Raw genomic sequence first — 23,357 nt, 5'->3', positions numbered from 1 at the left:
ATCTTGTGGTAAAGAGAATTATCATAAAAAGAGCTTCTTCACTTTTATTTTTGTTAGTGAGTTTTATGTTCCTTTATAGAAAACTGTCAATATATGTAAATTAATATAAAGTACCAGGTGAGGTAAGGTAATAATACCATGTTAGGTATTTCAGTACGAAAATTTGGAAGAAAGATTTGGTAAAAGACTTACATGCTCACTGGAACATGGAGGAGTTATTTTCTCTTGTTGAGCATTAGTTTAAGCTTGCTCTATAGGTAATTTTAACAATAGATCAATACATCATTATAGCATAACGCATCACTATTCTAGATATATTAAAACTACAAAATATTCAAGTCATTGTTTTGTCATTACTCATTCCCAGCCTTATTTCCAAAAAAAAAAAAAAGAAAAATCTTGTGTGATTTTTTTACTGTGACACTTTTTATGGTACATTAGCCAGCAATCTAGAATTATAGTGGGGTAATTAATTAGCATTTTGTGTTTAATATTTCCAGTACTAAATCATCTGTTTTTGTCACAGTGGGAGATGGATGATGTTCCCTATCCATGCACAGATCTCTGCTTCTCATGGTAACATGCAGGGAGGCAATACAGTGGACACAATAGTAGGGGTAGAATATTAACAGCTGACACTCCACCCCATCGAAAAGGGTAAAGAACAGCTTTTTATTCACAATGGGAACCCCTTGTGTGATCAAGTGTGTGAAAGTGCCACACACTCAGGATGCTGAAGGCAATCTGCGATTGAAGCATATGCCTCTGAAGACAACGGCGACAGACAGCAAAGCACAAAAACAGGGAGGTGCTTAAATTGTATTAGAAGGAGACATCTGCTCTGAACCATCAATACACAGAACATTGTGATCAGTTTATTAACTGGAGTTCTTCCTCCATGGTTCCATTATTTTTACATTTATGTATTTTAAATGTTTAATTATGCAATTTAGTGTTTCAGTGGAAAAGGAAATTTCTGTTTGCTCATTAGAAAAGGAAAAAAAAATGTCTAATTTATGGGTGTGGTGCAGGGGTGGTGAACTTATTTAGGGGAAAGATAGCAGACACGGGGGAAGGGGAACAGACAGGCATGTCATTTAAAACAAACAAAAAAGCAGAGTGACTGAGACATATGGTGGAAAATCTGAGGACAAAGTCGGAAACATCAGTGGGTGATTGGGGATTGGGGCAGCATATCTAGTCCAGTGGAAGTTAGTGATAAGGAAGGACCAGGTAAACATCAGCTGGGTGCAAGTTCCCTTCTCTCCATAAGTACTCTGAGCTGATGAAGGGGAAGTTAGAAGCCATAGGAATCAACATAATGCACCTGAAGGACCTTGGCTTGAATCCTACCTCATGTTGCAGTACTTTTGAGAAAGGTGGTTTGTTTCACCATCCTTCAGGAAGACATGGTTCCAGTTCCTTGAGTGATAAAGTAGGTGGAAATCTACTTCACTGCAGAACTTTCCATATAGGCTTATAGATGTTTTTAATAGGTAATTGGAAGGATGCTTCACTTCAACCTGATGTTTCACTTCAACCTGATTGTTTATGACGCCACCCTTAAATTTGTTTTGCGGTTTGTATGGAGGCATTCTCACCCAAGAATATGGGGAGATTGTTGTACATGGTTTTCTTGTTTTACAGGAACAGTGCTTGCACCATATGGTGGAGCTGGTCCTGTAAAACGGACTCATATCCCTTAACCGTTGTATGGTCATGCAGAGCAATAATTGGACATACTCACTCCCACAAGATGGCTGCCCATGCAGTTATTGGTCTTTCACCATATTTAACAGTTAACTGACATTGTTGGTTAAAAGCCTTTGCCTTTCTCCACACGTGAACTCGTCGCACTGTAAGACATTGTGCAGACCACACTTCTTTTTTCATTGCTCAGGGGTCCAGGTCTTGTGCTCCTTACACCGGGTCATGTGTCATTGTGTGCTGGCCCAGGATACACACAGTTTTTTCATACATTTCAGGGTTCTGCAACTCACAGCGTGCAGTTTTTGTTGAGACTGGGTCACAGAAATATTGAGTCAATTCTGTGGTAATTTTTTTGCCTGTACTCTAATGGAATTTAGCAACTCTTTTTAAACGTCCATTTATCCCTATTGGTGCGCTTCGACTTCTGACCACAGTTTTTCTTTGCAGATGCAGTTTGTCCATGACTTTCATATGATGCCATCATTTTTACGACTGTTCCCCTCTACACATTAAATAATTTTGCAGTTTTTGTGACTGATGCACCTGCAAGTTGTGGGCAGCACGATGGCACAGAGAGTAGCGCTGCTGCCTCATGGCACGTGGGTGGTGTGAGAGGACATGGGTTTGATCCCCACTCAGTCTGTGTGGAGTTTGCATGTTCTCCCCATGTCTGTATGGGTTTCCTCCCACAGTCCAAAGACATGATGTTCAGGTTCATCCACAGTGTGTGAGAGACAGAGAGAGTGTGTTCCACTGATGTATGGATGAGTGACCCAGTGTAAGTAGTGTATCTAGCAGTGTAAGTCACCTTGGTGAATAAGGTGTGTGGGCTGATAACACTACACAGAGTTCATTGGAAGTTGTTATGGACAAAGCATCTGCTAAATAAATAAATGTACACGTACGTTGGACACAGACTATTTGGCCTCTTTGGAACTCTGTTAGCTACCACGTCTTGCTTTAAAAACTTTAATATCAAAGAACGAATCATCAGATTTCTTTCATACCTCACGCATACTGCTAATCGGAAATAAACCTATCATGACTTACCTCTGCAGCTGCATTTGAAATTGTTTTACTTGAAATGTTGACTTCTTTTGTCACTGTGCTTTTCTGTTATTTTGTCCTCCCCTTTTAAATGCAGGTAGGTAGAGCTGCATCATGGAGCTGGAGGGAGGGTCTGAGTAAACCAGGTTGCTGTCCGTGGTGCTGAAATCTCTTTTTGCAGCTGTAGCCCTTCATTGAGACTCGAAGACCTATTCTATCCTTTTGTATTATTGTTGTTTTACATTAAAAGCTGTAAAGTAAAGCTGCAAACTAGAAATTTCTCCTTTGGAAGCAGTAAAGGCATTCCTCTCCCTAATTAAATTATGGAACTTCAAATAGATTCCAGACTTTCCCTCTGTGGTTAGTTATTTATGATTCAGTGCATCCTTGCAAAATGTGCACTCCTCTTCATGTTGCGGAAACTACTGCATCACTTTGTTCTGCAAATGGACATCAATAAATAAATATGTCCGTCCATGACAAAACAGAAGAGGAAAAAGAAAAGCAGAGCTAAAGCAAAACTATTAAGAAAAATAGAACTTCACATTTTTTTATGGACATCCCTCGAAAACATGACACTTTATAAAAGGCCGTCTATCATTTTGTATTACACTGAACACGTAATGTCTTCTGAGCTGATTCTGCGAAAGTAATCTGTCCAAAAACTGATACAGACAAAGAAGTCTCTGACAGACTGCCCCTCTCCCCTGTCAAGGAGTCAAAGCAGAGCTTTCAACTTTTTTTCTCCATTTGTTTAATTATAGTTTTTAAAAGGTTGGTTGATGTATTTTGTTGAAAGATAACACAAACTGAAACAAATGAATTTATTGATACAGGAACTGCGTCATTACATGCATGCAAGGTGTCGAGTCAAACCTGACCCATAGTGACCACTTGTGTGGTTTTCAAGGGAAGGCAAGGGAGGAACAGAGGTGGGTATTGTCTCATTACAGGTTACTTCTTTCGTTGGTATATATGCCAGCCACTCAAATCCAACTCCTGGCAATCCACGTGGGGTTTTCCCAGAAAGAAGAAGCAGAAATGGTGTGTCATTGCCTTCTTAGATGTGTGTCAGCAGAGTGCAAACACAGGTCAAAACATGCAAACTTTACACATCCTGAGCTGGACTCATGTCCACCAAACAGTTCAGGATATGTGAAGCAGCAGCTTTGCTCTGTGTACCACCATGCCATCATCCACTTAGTGGATGTGTTGTTGATGCCATTAAGTCAAACCTGACCCATAGTGACCACCCATGTGGTTTTCATGGCAAGGGAGAAACAGAAGGGGGTTGCCAGTGCCGTCTTCTGCATGTTGGGGGAAACACATGCAGGGAGACACACGGAACCGCCACGCACCCCGAGCAGGGCTCAAATCCCATACCCTCCAAACAGCAAGGTATCGGTCAAACCCGCCATGCCATCACATTCCCTTTGTAGATATATTACAGTGCTATTTGACTGTAGCACTGAAAAACTGAGTCAAGGAGGTTTCTGTTCTGTTTGGACAGCAAATCCCTCTGAGTGAACTTATCGTGCCAATTTAATCCGTTTAACATTATTTCTCAGCTCTTAATGATATGATGTTAGTTAAGCTCAGAAACTTGCATAAACCACTTTAGTTGCATGTTCCAAGATTAGTGTTCGGCAGTTAAACGTTCACAAATTGTATTTGTGTATCCTTCTTCAGATAGCAAATTTCATGTGTTTGAAAATTCCACTGAACACCAAGTTTTAAACATTTCCACTTAGTATGCCAAACACATTCTTGGGATCCTTTCTCTTGTCTGGTTATTTTCTTGAATTCCCTTTCCTTTTAGAAGATATTAGTCTGACTAGTGAATCATTTGAAGGTCATTGCAATTGAGCTATTCTATCTCCCCATTAGGCCTAGCAGCGGGCATGAATTAATTGTGCCGAGATGGTGGAATACACAACGCACTAATGGACATGACACATGGATTCCCATGCACTCCAAAGCAATGACAGGGAATGTAATTGCAGCCGTGCCATGCACGCAGCTGGCGAGGTTTGCCACATTACGACTGATGTGTTTCATCTGATTTAACAACACAGTGTGCATCAACGGCCACCTAAGGTTGCCTGTGCAACAATAGCACTGATAATTCCAACCATGGCAAAGGTGATAAACTAGTTCTGGCCAAATATGTCAAAATACCTAGCAGACTCAACGGGTTGTAACAAATAAACTGTAAGTAGCAATCATCTACTTTAATATTAATATGTCATTTGTTCTGACTCCTAAATGAGAAAATCCATATGAAAGACATTAAAGACGATTGTCTGCTCCCTGCCCAGTGCATGATCTTCCAACCCATCCAGCTGAAAGCAACACACCCACTAACAAAGGCTTGCTGTCAGAAACATCAAAATCTGAAACCGTTTTCACTCGTGGCGAAAACAGCAGAAAACTGTTTTCATTCTTTTGCTATTACCACTCCTGCTTTGTCCTGTTATTCTGTCAGCCACTTCCTTCGAGTCATATGTTGAAAATGTGTTCTGTAAAAATACATATTAACATATATGCTAAAAAAAGTGCTTCCCACAGATGATGATGCCAAAGATGTTAATTCCTTAAATCATGTTCATAAAAGAGTTAGGTAGGCAGCTCAATAAAAATGTAACGTGTGTCTGTGCTTTATGTGAAAAACCAAAAAAAAGCATGCTGTTTAATGACCAATGGGGTGTAACATCGCTGGCCCTGTCTCTGAAAGGCTCTAGTGGTGAGGCTTACTCATTTTAAAATCCAGGTACCTGTTACTGATGTAACATGATGTAACATAATGTAAGATGCAGAATATCACCAAAAAGACCCTTTTTTGCTCTCACTTTCCCCTCTGTCCATGGAACTGAATACCCTAGGGACCTAGGAACCATGGCAGGCTCTGGAATCTGAAAGGTGGGTCATTTCTTATGGACCCCACTGAACAGAGCCATAGGAAATCCCCCCCCCAGATTTTCCACAATAAAGCACCCTAATATGGGAGCTCAGATGGGAAAACAGCGTCATATTGATAGGCCTCTTTGTGCTGTATTTTATGTCTGAATTGCACTGCATGTCTTAAGGTTATGTATGATATTTCCCAGTTGTGGTTCTGAATCCAGCTTCCATGGGCCCATAGGGGGTTACATAAGATTAATTTTAAAAATTCAGCTGTATGCCACCAATGGGAGAGTATTCTTGATTTATACAAATAACAAGGGGTCAGCCAGCTGGAAAAAAAGCCTTTGGATTATGGACTGTATGCCACTAATATAGCTTTAAATTTTCCAGTGAGCTTCCCTATCGGAATTTTGATTTGGGTCCTTTTCTCCTTATTCTTATTTTATATACAAAAAGTAGATAACTCGCAAGCACCAGATTTGATTTGTGTTCCATTTATTTGCTGCAACTCTTCAGACACAAGCGCTTTGTTGAAGCTCTCCATCAGTCAGTTTCCTCTCAGTTTTTTCATAGAGGGATCATACTCCTCACTTTTCATGAAGTTGTCTGCTTGGATCATATTATTTCAAGGCTACTTAACTCTCAGTACCTTTCTACAATCATTTCTGCCCAGTGAACTGTATTTGCCTTGATTTTTGGATAAATCTCCATTTTGATAAGGAATTGTCAATTTTTTTGCATGGAGGGTTTGTATGAGGGTATGGGGTTCGAGTCCTGCTTGGGGTGCCTTGTGAAGGACTGGCGTCTCATCCTGGGTGTGTCACCTCCCTTCACCCTTATGCCTTGTGTTGCCTGGTTAGGCTCTGGTTTGCTGTGACCCCACTTGGGACAAGTGGTTGTAGACATAGTGTGTGTGTGTGTGTGTGTGTGTGTGGGTTCATATGAAAAACAGGTTGCTTACCAGAAAGCCATGTTTAATTAAATAAGGTGAATGGAATAATCATCATCTGGCATGAGGAGCCCCTGTTCTTGAGTAGGAATTAACACCCTTAAGTCCACACATCTTATTCAAGGTTGGGCTTCCTAAATTACAAATGGATACCTTGCTTGATATGGTTAGTAATAGTTTCAACTAACCAAGAGATAAAACCAACCCAGTCTAATGGTACATGCAGTCAACTGTGGAGCAACAAAAACAACAGCATCTAAATAATCCTTATTAAACAAGACAGGCATCAATTAACAGTCAAGGTGTATTGCATTATTTGGCTATTCATGTCTTTATAGTCTTTTAGTTATATAGAGTTTTTACCCAGTTTTACATTCTAATTTTACCAGATTAATGTAGGGAAAGGTACCTTGCTCAAAAGTATGACAGCAGGTGGTGAGATTTGGATCTGGGGTCTTTGAGTAAAAGCTGGCAGCTTCCACCACTATGCCACCTCCAGTCACTTTAAATACAGTCCATTTCCTAGAGGGAACCTGAGTTTTTTTCCCCTTGAAAGATCAGGGATGTGTTTTAACAAAGTGGTTCATGAACTTGTTAATACTTCCGGTATGGTTTAAAAAAGCTGCTTAACACAGGATGTAATAATTGAAGGTAGACCTAACAGGGTGTGTCAGAACGAGAGTGGAAACCACATTTACCCTAATTGAATTTGAATGTGACTGTGATTTTGCCACAAATTACAAGTAAATTAGAATAAACATGAACATGAAAAAGAGTAAAACAATTGTCAGTGGTGTAATGTCATTTATTCCAGCTCTGAGGGTTAGGGAGGAAAATAAAATGGGCTGTCTGCGGAAGGAATGCTGATAACTGTCCATCTCAGTTCATCACATTAAAGGGGTAGGAGAAGGAGGTCCTACAAGCAGTCATGATGTTTTATGATGTGTTTTATGATATAAAGCCATATATTTGTGTCCCTAAGATGTGTTCAGACCACAGCCCAGAAGTGTTGAGTAGTAACGCTTCCATGACGTTTATTGAAATCATTTTTCTAATAATGCAGTCTGACAGCTTGATCATGCAGAGGTCATGCTGGGATTCTGCTTAAGGTGGTCTTAAAAAACAGCAGGACTTTAGCAGCTCTTTCTCCCGCAGTGACAGCATCATGAGAATCCTCAGTGTCTGAGAAGAGGATTCTCATTATTAACATTTTTTTTTCTGCTGACTTTGATGGACACCCCACCGTCAGCAATCTGCCCGCCTTTCTCCGCATCATTTCTCGGCTGCTCCACAAAATTCTCAGGATAGGCTCTACGCCCATCACAGATCCTGCTGAATCAGCAGTTCTCCTAACCAGCAGCAATGTCCAGCAGAAGTTTGTACAAGGAACAATTGTCATGGAGCATTGTAGACCTGCCAGTGTTACTCTTATGCCCAATGCAGCACGTTCTCAGCTAAAAAAACTGTGGCCAAAAAATGCAGTTACTCGCAGCCATATTTGATAAATGGACGCAGGTAGCAGTTGTGACACGTAGCAGAACCTAGTTTAATCGAACTGCATGGCGTGTTTGTTAAATCAGATTTTTCATTCTCAGGCAGTGTGAGTACTTGAGGTGATATTCAATATTGATTAACGTGCTGTATGTTGGAAGATTCTGAAAATGTACACCAGGGTAATAGTAAAATCTTACAGTAGAGTGTACTGATGCTATAATGATTTCTTTTGTCTTCATTATAACATGTTTTAGAGACAGCAGGTTTGGATGAATCCCAAGTGATAGTTATTGATAGACCTCAAATAGACCATGGTTGCCATTTCTATTTATTATTTGTTCATTTTGTTCAACGCAGATACAGTAGGTACAGTGGTATCACCACTGGCATACAGTTGTCGTTTTAAAAGTTGAAAATTTATGGAAACTGTTCTGTAAAAAATGCTGCAGAGTTCATTCTCAATGACATAACAAAACCTGTACATACAGTCTGGTTGCTTATCTGTGATTCTCTCTGCTACCGGTGTCTGTAATAGCACTGCAAGCATCACAAGTGAGGATTATATAGAGAGGACACATGGTATTGCATTTGAAATGACTCAAAGCTCACACTAGAGCTCATGCCAGAAAGCCTTTACTATTAGACATCTCAAAGTGCATGTTGTGGAATGTGTGACCTCCTTCGGCTTCTGTTCCGAGAGCACAGCATTGTGGACTAGGCGCACTCGTTTTGGGTCCAGACCAATGCCTTTTTTGTTCCTATTCAGATTTTTATTTCCAGGCTCCCTCAGTTACCCTTTGTCTGACTCTACTTTACTTCATCAGTTCTAGCTGTCACTGGGAGTTTCGACCCTCTCCAGAAACTGCCAGCTGTCTCAAATCACAGGGCTATCTCGTGTGTTATATTCACACTTCATGGGGTCACCTGATAAAATGCCGTGGAACAACATGAGTGCGCCAGTGCACCATTATGGAAATCATCATGGGACGACTGATTTTGCGTACATTCACAGTATAAACATGGTATGAGAGCACAGCTTATTCCTGCAGCATGTTGGTATGTACGTCTCTGCAGCCTGTGACCGAGTTGCCTGAGTGCGCCCCGACTCCTGCTCACTCCATATCTCAGCGCTTAAACCCCTGCATTGCAGTGCTGCCAGCAGCCCCCCCCACCCCCCCAGCTCCCTTTCCACCTCCTTTCGCTTCCAAAGGAGGAGGGGCCCTAGCCCTCAACTGCACGTGCTGGAAAACTCTCTCACACACACACACACACACACACACACACACACACACACACACACACACACACAGATACACAGATGCCTCAGCCTCTGCCTTCGAGGTTTGCCCTTTAGATATTAATCTCCATGGTGCAGTCTGGGGTGGAAGGGTGCTGGGTCTCCTTGTGGCTGAGTGAGTTCGTCACACTTTAGTGATGTGGGTAGCTGTACACCCTGGGGATTCATTTACATTTACATTTAGGTTTATTCATTTAGCAAACACTTTTCTCCAAAGTGGCATAATCTCAGAGAACAATATAATAGTGCTTTAAATCAACAGAAGGAGAGATCTAGATGCAGACACGTGATTCTTGAAAAGTGCATATAGGCTTTAAAAAGTGAAACACATAAAATACATGCACACAATCGCTGAGCAACTAGGCAATCAGGGGAGAAGTGAATCTGAAAGAGATTTGCTTGGGGACCCTTATTGAATGTGTAGAGAGATTCAGCAGTTCTGACTGCGGGAGGAGATCATTTCACCCCATTAGAGACAAAACCGAAAAACCTTTTTGTTTTCGATTTTGGACCTTGTGTGCCTGGGTCCACCAAGTGAGCAGAGGTGGAGGGCTGTAGCAGTCTGGTTGGGGTGTAGTGAGTGATCAGTTCTTGTAGATATTGGGGATAAGATGCATTGATACTTTTATAAGCTGTACCCAGAGTGCTGAATTTGATATGGGTAGCTACAGGAATCCAACAAAGAGAGACTAGGGGTTCAACTGGTAACTCTCAAGGCTGAAAAATGGTCTACGCTTTGTATTTTTGGCAGTGATCTGCTGAATTGCCACCATAACAAATTTATCACAAACGGTGTCATGAGATTGTTCACCTCTCAGTACACTATTCCAGTCTTGTCAAGGTCAGATTAATTAGAGCCAGGAAAGCAGAACAGCTGGTAGCACAGTGGTTAGCGCTGCTGCCTTTGGACCCAAAGTTTGCAGGTCTGAATTCTGCTTCCTGCTCTAGTACTCCTGAACAAGGTACTTACCCTGAATTGTGCCATTAAAAAAAAATGCCCAGCTGTGTAAAGGGGTAAGTAGCTTAACATTGTGAGTTCTCTGCAGAAAAACAAAATTACAAAGTGTAAATGTAAAGTACCTCTCCAGCCAAAGAGTAACAGGAAGCTGTTGTCATTGGTTACTTTGAGGAGGTTGTGTTGAGGACACTTTACTCTGTGATATCTCTCTGGTGCTCTGTGTTGAACTGTCAGCCCCATACCAGCAAACATTTGCACTTTCAGTTTTCCTTGTTTTTCCATGGGCATGGTGGCACAGCGGGTTTGGCTGGTGCCTACTGTGTGGAAGGTCTGGAGTTTGAGTCCTGCTTGCGGTGCCTTGCAACGGACTGGTGTCCCCTCTGGAACGTGTCCTTCCCCGTTCAGCCTTGTGCCGTGTGTTGAAAGGTAGGCTCCAGCTTGTCGGAACAAGCACGGGTTGGTTGTTTTAAAGACACTTTAATGTCTACTTTTATAGCTACTCTAGCTCCGCCTTGTTTTTCTTTTGTTCAAGGTCAGATCAGTTAAATATATTATGTGCTCTCCCTGTCCTGATGGAGGACAAGAGACTAGACACATTTGCCAATTCTGCCCAGCAACTGCTTTAACCTTGATTACTTAACTTCTCTTTGAGAATGTGTTCTATCTATCTATCTATCTATCTATCTATCTATCTATCTATCCCATGGAGTTTAGCATTGAGAGTAATACTGGATGTTTAAGTAGAAAGGAGCACCTCCTGAACTACAGTGACCTTTTGAGTACTTTGAAAATTTCTGTTATTTTTATTGTATGGTTACAAATCATAAATGCATTTAACATTTCAGTCAGTTGTTAGTACCTTGACAACTGCAGTGTTGTTATATTCTCTAGCTGTCTTTTACGCATGGCATATCTCAGCAACGTTTCACACATTTCATCTGAAACAGGTCGGCCCAGTTGAGCAAATTTGCTGAAAATTTTATCAAGTGCAGCTTTAAAACATGCAGTGCCCCTGTGAATAACAAGTCTTTCAAAATATAATCTTAAATTTACATTTTAATGCAAAAAGAGCAGAGTAAAATCTAATCTGCAATGCCCCCTGAAATTGCATCACTTTTCCTTTTGTGCTTTGCTGCCCCCAAACCCCAGAGTGTTTGCAAATCTGACACAACAAACAGTTACACAACAATAAAATGTCAGGGCTTAAGCCTTGCTGAAAAAGGCACAGTCCCTGAAGAAAATGCAAAATAATCCCATAGCTTTCCCAAACTGACATCTTTTTCAACATTTCTTCTTGAAATGTCATTAGCAATAGCTGAAATACAGTGAGGTTTTAATTACAGATTTTTTAATGTCTATTTATTTATTGTTTAGAAAGTAGGTTTTTCATACTTTTTTCAATGATATATACCTAGATACAGCATTTATCTGACATTCTGCAGTCTCAAAAGTACATTCTCAAATGTGTCACTGCTGGGAACCTTGGCCTTACTGGCACAGTGGCAGTGGTGGTGGAAGAAGTAAATCGCAGTCCTGCAACTTAAAATAAAGGAATTTTATAAAAAAAAGAATTTATTCAGGTCGCTATGGTTACTTCCATAACAATTCAACAGTAAACAGGTAAGCAGGTCTCAATATTCTGAAGGCTACTCTAGCTTTCTTCTGACATGTTGAGTGTTATATACTAACAATGTTTATACAACTAGTTGGTTTAAGACCCCTGTTATGGTTTTTGAGACATTCCGATACTAAGTAGTATTGCGAATCATCCTAAATAGACTGTATTCTAAATAGACAGCACTGGAAACAAAGTCTGAAACATTCCTAAATAGGTTGTGTCAGAAATGGGTGTTCTAACATTCCTGACTTCTCACAATTGACAGTTGAAAAATTGCGATTTCCCGGACAGCCCTGCCATATATTTTGGACAACCATCCTTTGGATGTAAATATTTTTCAACCCTCTCTGTCACAGTTGTTTTTTTTTTTTTTATTTCACCCCCCAGAGTGGTACAGAATCACCCTGGCCTAGGTGAGTTTGGTTGGGGGGGGACTGACAACACACTGGGAAAAGGGCACGCTCAGCTCACAGTGCTCCCAAGCTACCAATTAACGACAGCTTCCAGAACAACCAGCATCTGTGCTGCTTCCAGGAGGCCAGAAATAGAGAGATGAGAAGATACATCCAATTATTTCCTACAGAAAAAAAGTAGAAACAACTCTTTAAAAAAAAAAAAAAAAAAATGTTCACTTTCAGTCCTGCAGTGCTCAATTCAAATGGCTGTAATTATGCTGAGGTAGCTGTCTCCATGACATCACATAGCACTTTTGCTGCCCAGTCATTTTCATCACCTTCAACGAATGGAGATATGACTAAACAGCTGACATCATTCTCCACCTCACCGTCCAGCCCTCACCTTTGTCCCTGTCTGCAGTACCACAATTGGATGCCTGACACTTTAATAGCCAGCATCCTCAGCGTGGACTTTTCAAGGCTTAATTTGTTGTATTTCCATTAACACTTAGGATATTTTCAAATGCTGGCCAGTAAAGAGAAAGGGGTTCATCAGGGATAATGAAAAGGACAAACTGTCATGTAATTTTTCTTATTTACTTACAGGACAAAAAACAAAGAATAAACATGGAGAATGTGTACCTCTCTTCCATTTTCCTACACAGAAGAACTTTATTTGTGTTACAATAAATACGATAAAATGATCCTTTTCTTAAATGACAAGAAAAAATTGAGGACTAATTCTTCTGATTTGATAGACCATTAAGCGTGAATATGCAATGGAACCTTGGAACCAAAAAATATTGGTGATTGACGTGTATATATGCATATTGTGTTTGTAGCTGTGAAAGGACTTGCATATTTTGTCCTTGGGTCTCCAAATAATATTTTCTTGTATTTCTCCCCTGCACCTCAAAGATTCACTAAAATTTTTGTGTGATACAACTTCAGACTGATTGGTTGACAGTCAAACAAAAATCTTAACCTACTAATGGAAATTGCAAGGCATGCAATTTTTTGCAGTCTATTAATTAATTATTGAACTATTTAGTAATTTAAAATGATGCAATTTGGTATTGCATTAGTGTAACATTTAGTAAATATTCTCACTGAGAAAAGCATGTGTTTTCCCTGGCTCGTCACTGAATTGTATTTTGTCAAGGTTGACAGTTTTTGACCATTAATGATTTTTTCTGCTGATACTGAAAAATCCCAAGGTCTTTACATATTAAACCTTAAAGGACATCAAATATTGATCAGATTTATATGTGAAGTGAATCTTTCAAAACAAATTATTAGGTGTTACCTAAAACATTCACTTCACAGGCCTGAAGTTAAAGGTACAACCTGTGAGTAAATGATGGTGATTAAAAAGGAACATCATCAAGTATTTTCAGTTTTTTTGTGTAATTGTTTTAAGCAACTTTATTTGTTTTGTCTCGGTTAACAAGGTCCTTTGCATTTTTCTCATCTCAAAATCAAACAAACTGGGACATTCTGCACACAGAGGCCATTATTGACATCTGGCTACACACAAAATGCTACAATGGAGGGGGCTTTTGTGGTGTCTTGTGACATGACAAGTTACTTAAGTTTAGATTAATTGCTGTGGAATAGTTGCACAATGCCTTGTAAATACTGATCTGAGTTCAGGTGGAGGGAAAGTTAAACTGGTGATGTGCCTTTCACCCTACACTTCAATGAAAGAAGTAAAAGCGACAAACAGGAAGGCTTTACCCCATCTTGGAGTCCTTTATGGTAGGAGAAGTGAAGTGTTCACCGAAGCCATAAAGGATGTAAAAATACCAGCAAGATACAGGTTATAAGATAAACTCAAGAGACAGACGATTGCAGTGGTTTTTTCTTTTTTTTTTTGATGAACAAAAGTAAAATCCTTATATCCTCACTGTTGATTGTCAATAACACAAAACTTGAGCGGATGAGAACTTGATCTGGGTGTCAGTTTATATGGGTGGTATTGTGGTGTGGTGTAACAACCTCCTGTTCTAGAGTTGATTACTGTATCTCCAGGCCTGCTCATAATCATCAGAAGCTTTCAGAGGGTTGAAGTGGCAGAGGACTGTGATCATACCCTCTCCCACCCCACACCTTGGTCCAAAGGGGAGGAGACTCCCTGAGGAACACTCCTGAAGCACAATGTTAAATTCATTCTGTTGTATGCGGACGGCAAGCCACAATCTGAAGAATTAAAAGCCTACAAGCCTAGTTTTATTAGCAAGATACCTCCATGATAAATTGGCCTCCATGCATCCATCACTGTGCATCATGAAAGGGCAGGGAAGCAATGTATTGAAGAGTACAAATTAGTAATGAGCTCCCTTCATGGTTCAGAGATATTAAGGAGGAACTTTGGAAGATTAACCCAAACCTCTTTTCCAATGTTGATGCAAACACAATTCTGACCATATAATTCAACTGGACATTTTGCTGGAGCAGGAGCAGCCTAAGGGTACTATAGGGACTTTAGCCTCCACACTTTATGGTACAAGATGGTGTCTTGTACTCCTCCAAGAGGACTGTGGCATTGGAAAGATTGTGAGAATTGAGAACTTTGTAAACTCTTTTAGTAGCTTTTAATTTATTTCCTTAGGAAATCAAAAGTTGCTCTGAGCCTTACTTTTACTTGTTGATAAATGAAGGATCCCATGAACGGTTTTTTACACATCTGGCAAGAATACCTCCATGACAGTAGATTTATTTTGTCTACTGATTTTATTAAACTTACTTTATAGGGAAATCAATATGCTGATGGAATATATGACTTGTTTATTGTTCGGATTGCCTTTTTCCCCCATCATGAGTTAAAAACCATCCATGCTTATTTATTCTTGTGATTTTATTTGTGACCTGAGGTATGGGTAAACTGTCAGTGATGATATACAAACATTATGTCTTAAATACAAATGAGAAATGCAGTGATGGACTGAGCTCTTGCATCATATTGGTCTGCTAAAATAAATTTCAATCTCAGAAGGCAAAAATCACATTAAAACAACATATGTTCTTTACAATTGATAATTTGCATGTTTTTTTTACTGGATTTTACACTTCTTTCCCAAATTTTAATAGATTGAAAACTCATCATGCTCATATACCAAAAAATTTAAGTTGCACAACTTTTTATCTCAAGCAGAACAATGTTTTCCTAGTTCAAAGTGTTTGCTTTACAATTTTTTTTTTCCATCTTTACAGCAGATGATTTGTTTTTTGCTGCGCTCATGGGAAAGATTTAGTTACGAAGACGTAAGCCAGGGATGGTCATTGGATATGACTCCAGAGTGAAGGCTGTAATGAGAGAGCAGGAGTTGTGGGCACCATCTCTCCCCTGACCCACCACTGCAAAGTGGAGAAATGATGTTCAAATCGATAATACCCTTTGACCTACAATATGCCACTGCGAAAACTTCCAATTTTCTTGGGAGCATCTCACTCTGTATTCAATGTCTGGGTAATACACGACAAAATGCAGCTTCAGACTTGTGCAGGATGAATTTTTTTAGAGCAGTTGTCAGTTGTATTGCTTCCTGTCATACACCCGCAGGATGTGAATTGGAAATGGGATCGTTCGTTCACTTAGACAAATTTAATTTGTTGTCCAACAGCCATTGTTCCAATGCATATTTTGTGTCCTTTGTCAAATATTTCCAGAGTGCGCCGCAATAATTTTAAAAAGACATTTTCATTGGTCCAGACCATTCTAGTTTTATACCTTCGTGCTGTGAATTATAATACAGGTGGCTCTCAAGCCTTAAGAAGAAGCATGCTGGAACAGAGTAACATGAAGAAACTACTTTTGTCCACTAATCTCATGCCATGCTGGAAGGTACAAATTGATGAAATGACAGAAGAGGAAAGAATCATAGCCAAAGCAATTAATACATCATATCTGGCATGTAGATGCTTTAAGAAAACAATAATAACGTTGTTTTATAAAACTGTAAATCAATATGCAAAATTAACATTTTCCTTCAAGCTACGTAAAATAAACATGCTAAACTATTTTTATTACACTGCTTGAAGAGCAACTGTGTAATAAATAAAAAAGGACAGCGGTACTAGTACCATGTCAAACTGATGCCAAGTAATAAGTGGAGAAGGGCTGGCATTTCATGGTGGCTGGTGCATCGTGAGTTGCATAGCAGTGAAATAAGTTTTTCTTGGATGTGATCCCGGTTCACTTTTGACTTTGCCATTTCACGACCCCCTTTCACTTCTTCCTGAATCAAGGATGGCACTGCAAGACACTTTGAACCCCAAGACCTCCTCTTCAGGGATGAGGAAATTCAACAGCAGCTATTGCAGCTGAGAGCCGTCACTGAGCAGTTGACTACAGCGCTCTGGCAACCAATCAGCACTCTTAGAGCAAAAAGAGCAAAAATGTGCAGATAAATAACAAAATCAATAACCAATACCACTGATTGTCTCCACAATAACAGGGAAATAGCGGTATATAGAGAAATATAAGAGGGAAATAGAGAAATATACTGTGCAGTTCTGTGGATCTCACACTGAGAGCATTCACATGCCATAAACACTTGTGCACCAGCTTTTCTCTCTTACTGTTTCAAGGACCTACCTTGTACATTGCAAATTAAATGTCAAAAAGCATTGATATATTGTAATACTGTTAATATTTCACAGTCTACATTCTGATATATTAGGTGTCGTGATGGAACTGCAGTACATAGCAGTGCCTGGCTCAGCTGTGTAACTTTATGAGGTGGACTGAGTTTTTTTGATTGTAAATACCTGTACACTCATTCCACTAACAAGCACTGTTAACCCAGCATGACGTGTTACCATCCTGAGTCCAAAAATGTGGAATTTTCTGACTGGTTGAAACTGAGATTTTAAAGAATGCCAAGCCCAGGTCTCATGGAACTTGTACTCACAGGTCAATGGGGAACAAATTCAAATTGAAAAATACAGTTTGGTATAAACCTAGAAATATTTATGATTTCATCATGTCATTGATTTTATTAATTTTCCATTTTTATGTGTTTCTATTTCTAATTTCTAAATTTAAAGCCTTGAAAAATTAAATGAGCAGCGCTGGTGTGTATAAACAGCTGCTTGTGATGATGCCATGGTACATCAGAAGATGAGTACTGCTTTCAAAATCTTTACTTACTCATTTCCACATAAAACTGAAATACCAAGCTCATGTTGAATACAACAAAGTGTGAACAACAGCAATTTGTTGTGAACAATATTGTGAATGACAGATAAGGGTGAAAGAAGTCAAAGAATGAGATTTATTTATATGGATATCAGCAATTTGCATTTAAATTTGTAAACAAACACAGACTGGAAATGAAAATCTCTGAAAAATGTATGAAACAAATGCTGAATTGAACTAGAACAAAAATGAGGGGAGCTAAACATGGGAGGAAGGGCTGTAGATCTATATGTTTGGATTTATATAGTGTCTATATTAATTCTGACATTTAATTTACATATTGACTTCATTCTTGATATTTGACATTTTCATTTGTTTATTCTGATATATTTTTTTCTGAGTTGATAAAACCATATAGGTGGCGCTCAATGCACCATCGGTTGTGATTATGCAGGTTCTACGATGAGATGTTACTGTAATGGAATCTGTATTCTGTCATCCTAATTAATCGCACTGTGTCTGCAGTGCATGCACTTGCAACTTTGCTCTGGCTCACAGCCCACCTGACATTCTAAAACAAACGTATGTTTTAATAAAGTTTAAGACCTCCAAAATATCTTTACATTAGTTATTTCAACATTCCTGTGTTCAGTAACAACCACAACAATGGCGATCACAAACAACAAGAAAAACAACTGCAATAATAATAATAATAATAATAATAATAATAATAATAATAATAATAATTTGTTGTTCTGCTTGCTTTTGTCTCAGATAATGAAATCAGTGACGAAATGAAAGTTGCTGCTTAAATTTATTTTGTCACTGTTTACATAAACTTTTTTTAACTTAAAGACTTTTGAGTGACACCAGTACATTTTTTTTAAAATATGTTGAATAAATTTCCTATTATATTGAAATAGATGAATTGAAAGGTAAGTGCCACTAAAGAAAAAAAAATGCATGATCCAAGCATTCATAAATAAACCTGTGTCGTGTTCTGTTGTGTTCGCTTGAATGTGATGTCTTGTTTGGTCTTTTTTCAGATACCATCTTGACCTTCGCTGACCAGCGCCTGTGAGTATTTTTCTCCGGAAAAACACATCTGTTTGTATACTTTAGCGTATTATGTCAGGGTCTATTGTTAAAAAATTACATTGGCCATTTTTGATGACAATGTTGTATAGAATATGTCAAAAACTGCTAAGCAGTGCATGAAATGGAACAGGTGAAAGAATTTTCAAAAATTAGGTATCCATTTCATATGTAGTAGGTATATACTGTATTTTATATAGTTAGTCAAAAGTTTTCATTTTAAAATTCATAAACGCATAATTAGATATTACATAGCCACAAAGGCCTCAGATCAATAATTATCAGTATGTGATGAAACAAAAATTATTTTTAATAACTACTCATGTTTCAAGTTTTAATCTTTACATTTGTAAGAAGTAAGATTTAAATCTACAGAAATATCAAAGCTGCAACTACTTTTTGTGAGAGCTCGTGCTGGTGGATTTACGCCATTGTGTTGTTTTTAACTCCCAGGTCTTCTAATATTCTATAAATCCATTCCCTGTCTTTGCTGTACAATTCCACAAATTATTTGAACAATTCAAAACTGAGAAAATATATTAAAAATGGAAAGACTGACTTATACATGCTTCATTGCACATCTTGTGAGACAGAATAATGAAGGCAAATAGATATGGAACCAAAAAAGTGTATAGAAAAAAATGGAGGCAAGTCTCCATATGTGGAGATTTAAGTGTAGGCTATCTCCTCTCACTATAGGGATAGCTGAATAAGTAATTATTTGTGATTATGATTATGTTCCAGTGAGTTCAATCGCTTTGTCTCATCCTGTCTATGATGTCTGTGGTTGCACATGCTACAAATTGTCTGGTTTTTCTGCATCACAAAATCAGAAATTTTGTAAATTTTCATGGTAAGTACATTTATATTTATCTGACGCTTTTCTCCAAAGCAGCCTACAACGGTAAGGTGCATAGAGTTATTTATCTGTTTATGGACTGGGTATTTTTTTGCTGAAGCTTTCTATGATTTAAGTTCCATGGTCAAGGTGGTGGGACTCAAAACTGTGATTTCAGAAATCTACCCACAATACCACCTCCCCTACATATGACTGAATCCATTGACTGACATAGCAAACTCTCAGGAGAGTGGGATTGTACTTTTACTTTGTGTATAAGCATTCAAAGCGTTTTAAAATAAGATCATACCAAAAATAGCCTTGTGAATTGTGGCCACTTATGGGGAGGAGGTAGCCACATGGGCACAGAAGAGGCAACAGAGCAGATATTCCTAAGTACGCTGACAGCTGACTCATAATTTAATCAAAATCAAATAAAAAGGCTCCTTGAGGAAATAGCAAAAACAACAAAACTAGAAGTAGGCACAAACAAACAGTAGACAACATCTGAAATCCTAGGCCCAGGGATGATCCCCCACCTTCACCCCCAGTCGTTACTTCCTGCTACATCCTTGCACTCTCCTTAGGTCTCGCTTTCCCAGTCCTTAGCCCAGCTGCCTTAAAATCCCATGATATGATAAGTATCTCTTAACCACTAGCAGTTGGTCATCATTAAGCCTGCTATGCTGGGCAGGCAGTAGACATTTGATCATCAAGATTTATTCCACTCTAAGCCAGGGCCCACCTCTATCTCTTCTCCAGCTCACAAAATTATTTGCAAATATTCCATTTCAGAATTAAATTTTCATGGTTGTATGTAAACAATGGGCAATAAAATATGGGAAATCAATACAGGTAATTCAGATGGGCCATGCTTCACAGAAACCTCACTACTGCTCGAGATAGTAATTTAAAATGCAAGTGATCAATAAATCCATTATGAATCATTGGTTGTTCCTGTATTTCTGTGATTTGTCAGATTCTTTAAAATCTTCATAATTGTTATTGTTAGTCATAGTAGCAATAATAGTAGAAGTAGTAATAATAATAATAATAAGAATAATAATAACAATAATAACAATAATAATAAGAATAATAATAATAGCAACAGTGCTTTTAGCATGTTTAACATGAATTTAGATTTGAAAATACTACCAGAATGATATTCCCAAGTGATAGACAAATCAAACCCAAGTTACAAATGAAGATGAATCAGGGCAAGTATGTTAGTGCATTTAATTGCACACTATCAAGTTCACACTCTAGGTAGGAAACAAGTTTTCACTGCAGGTTAAAAGCTGCCAGCAGGGTCACTGAGGAGGGTGCAAGCATGGAAGTGAGAGAATGTAGGGAGGGGTGGAGTTCAGCGCAATCCTCATTCCGTATTAGCAGATAACAGGTCGGTGTTATTATTCGGGTAGGAAGCTGGCCTTTTCACAATTTACAGTGGCCCTTGTTGACTTGCACAATAATGCATAGCAATTCAGAGAGCACAGGAGACAGCTAAGAGAAAACATAACTGGAAACCTAAATAGCCTGTAATGTGTGTGTGTGTGTGTCCTAATGACCCAGTACTATTAGGATTACTTCGCTGTTGAGATTATTGTTTAGGTCACTTTCCTGACCATGTTATTGTTGCTCTTTTACTGACACTGCTAGCAAAGGCACAAACTGTGTCTAACCCTGTCATGACAAGAAGTTTACAAGATACACTACACTAAACCTACATTTGCTCAAAAATTAAACATTTAACATTAAACATATTTTTCAAAAAATATTATGATCACTTATACATATAAAATAAAAATCTTAAAGCAGCAGTATTCTCAGAATAAATATACATTTAAATGCCACCCCCCCAGTCAATAAATTCCCACAATGTTTTTGTGGGTTTCCTCTAGTTGCACCACTTTCCATCCATGATCCTAAGACATGTGTTTTGGGTAAACTGTAGAATCTAAATTTCCCTTAGTCAATATGTGAATCATTTGTATTGCTCTGCTTTATAAATGGGGGGATAACTGTAACGACTTTCCTATAGTGTATCTAGCATGGCGAGTCACTTTGGTGAAAGTGTGAATAAATTAATGAATGTTTAAAAAACGTCGGATGAGAAGAGCAGGTTTGACTAGATATTTAAAAATAGTCTTTAAAGAAAATGAAAGAAAGCAACCACCTTTGTGGCATTAGTAGTAGTTATACACTGATACAAGAGTGCATGGGGGGACTGGAACCACAAAGGGTATCACCTGCTACTTACCTTCACGAGGCACCAGAGGGTGCCTAAGTGTCTCCAGATACCCTCAGTGCTTATTCAGGTTAAGTGATTCTGTGATCTGTCATCTGACCTCCATCCAGGGTGTACCCTGCCTAATGCTCTTTGCTTCTGGGACAAGCTCTGAACCACCACAAACCTTCATTAAGACTAGTGGTTAGGGTTAGTGTTAAGGGGTAGCATTAGGCTTAGAATAAATGAATAAATGATTCTGTAATACACACGTAAAGGTATGAGTAATGTTTGCAGAGACAAAGCAGAGTTTTGAACAGCCTTGAAAATTTGTGTCTGAAACAATCAAATCAGGCAACTCTGTACCCTAGAAATGTAATAATACCTATCCCTCTGTCTATATCTTTCTTAATGTTACAGTCGCTTGCAGGGAAATCATAATGTCAACAATAATGCACAACAATGAAATCTTAATGCAGACAGTAATGCACACAATTTTCAATCAGTTGTTAGCCGTTATTGTCCTTTGTAAAAATCTTTAGGTTACAAGTAACTATCGACAAAGCTGAATGAAAAAAATTCATATTAATATTAACAATTATACATTTAAATTATACATAATTAATATTTGTAATTATACATTTTATTTTTGTGTTCTTAACACACTGAAACCTTGTTAAAAACTCAAGTGGCGTCTTATATACTGTATATAATATATATATATATATATATATATATAGAGAGAGAGAGCAAGAAAAATGCTGTAAAGCAAGACATATATGTATATATATTCTGATTTTAAAGAACACAGAAAAAACCCATGCAAACACAATAACTACATATGAAGAGATTAAACTGGATGTCTGATATTCTGCATACAAAGTAAAATGACAAATGACAAATCAAAAACTATTCAATTAGAACCTGAATGACTTTAAAATTACTTAAAATAAAAAAAAATGTCTGCTGCTCAATTCTGTTTCTTGACCAAGAAATTCCATGAACTTGTGCTTTACTCTTTGTGTTGTTATTGATTATTAAAGAACACCAGATCTAAGTTGAGAGGGAAATGTTTTGTGCCTTTGAAAATGCGTAATGATTTCTGGTGGACATCGTGGGTATTTCACTGAAAGGTTTTTCACTGTTAGGCCAAAAGTTTGGCACAAATATCACACAGAGATGTTACAGAAGAATATTGGACTATAAGTCTGACTCAAAACTAACTTTTACAAGGTCCTCTTTTCCCCATCTTGCTACTTTCCACAATTTCATTACTGAATATTCTGGAAACATGCATGCAGGAGGCTAGGCCAATAAAAACCAATGTTGGAAACACATTTTGACTGGGTAGATGTTCCATCGTCTAGTTAACCTGCTGAGCCCCAGATCAAAGCCATGTCTCCCTTCATAGAGTCTTTGGGACTAGGTTGCCTCATCATCCAGCATGAAATAGAACACAATTTCACTTGATATTGGCATTTCTGGAAGAATAAAACCATTAGTGGTAGAACAATTTACTTCTTCAAGCCCTTTGCAAATAAGAAAATCTCCCGCAGGAGTGGTTTCAAGGAAACGTTGTGGAACGGATCGATAAATATACGCAAAACTAGCTTCTGAATTATAGACAATCATTAGCATTAAGAGGCAACCAGATGCAGGCAAAGACTCAAGGTAGTTTGGATTTC

The 23,357-nt window shown here is 38.5% G+C and overlaps 1 protein-coding gene across 2 annotated transcripts in view; it reads left to right on the top strand.

Moving 5' to 3' along the window:
• Positions 1-23,357, top strand: part of LOC108939057 (synaptotagmin-2-like) — a 95,266-nt gene that overhangs the window by 34,513 nt on the left and 37,396 nt on the right. For both annotated transcript variants that reach the window (XM_018760166.2, XM_018760168.2), the window contains one exon: positions 18,559-18,589. The gene's annotated coding sequence lies outside the window, so the exon portion shown is untranslated. The remainder of the gene's footprint in view (positions 1-18,558; positions 18,590-23,357) is intronic.

This window comes from Scleropages formosus, chromosome 19, assembly GCF_900964775.1.
Source record: "Scleropages formosus chromosome 19, fSclFor1.1, whole genome shotgun sequence".
NCBI classification, from domain to species: domain Eukaryota; kingdom Metazoa; phylum Chordata; class Actinopteri; order Osteoglossiformes; family Osteoglossidae; genus Scleropages; species Scleropages formosus.
The sequence above is the reverse complement of the archived record's forward strand: the minus strand, read 5'-3'. Positions and strand labels throughout refer to the sequence as shown.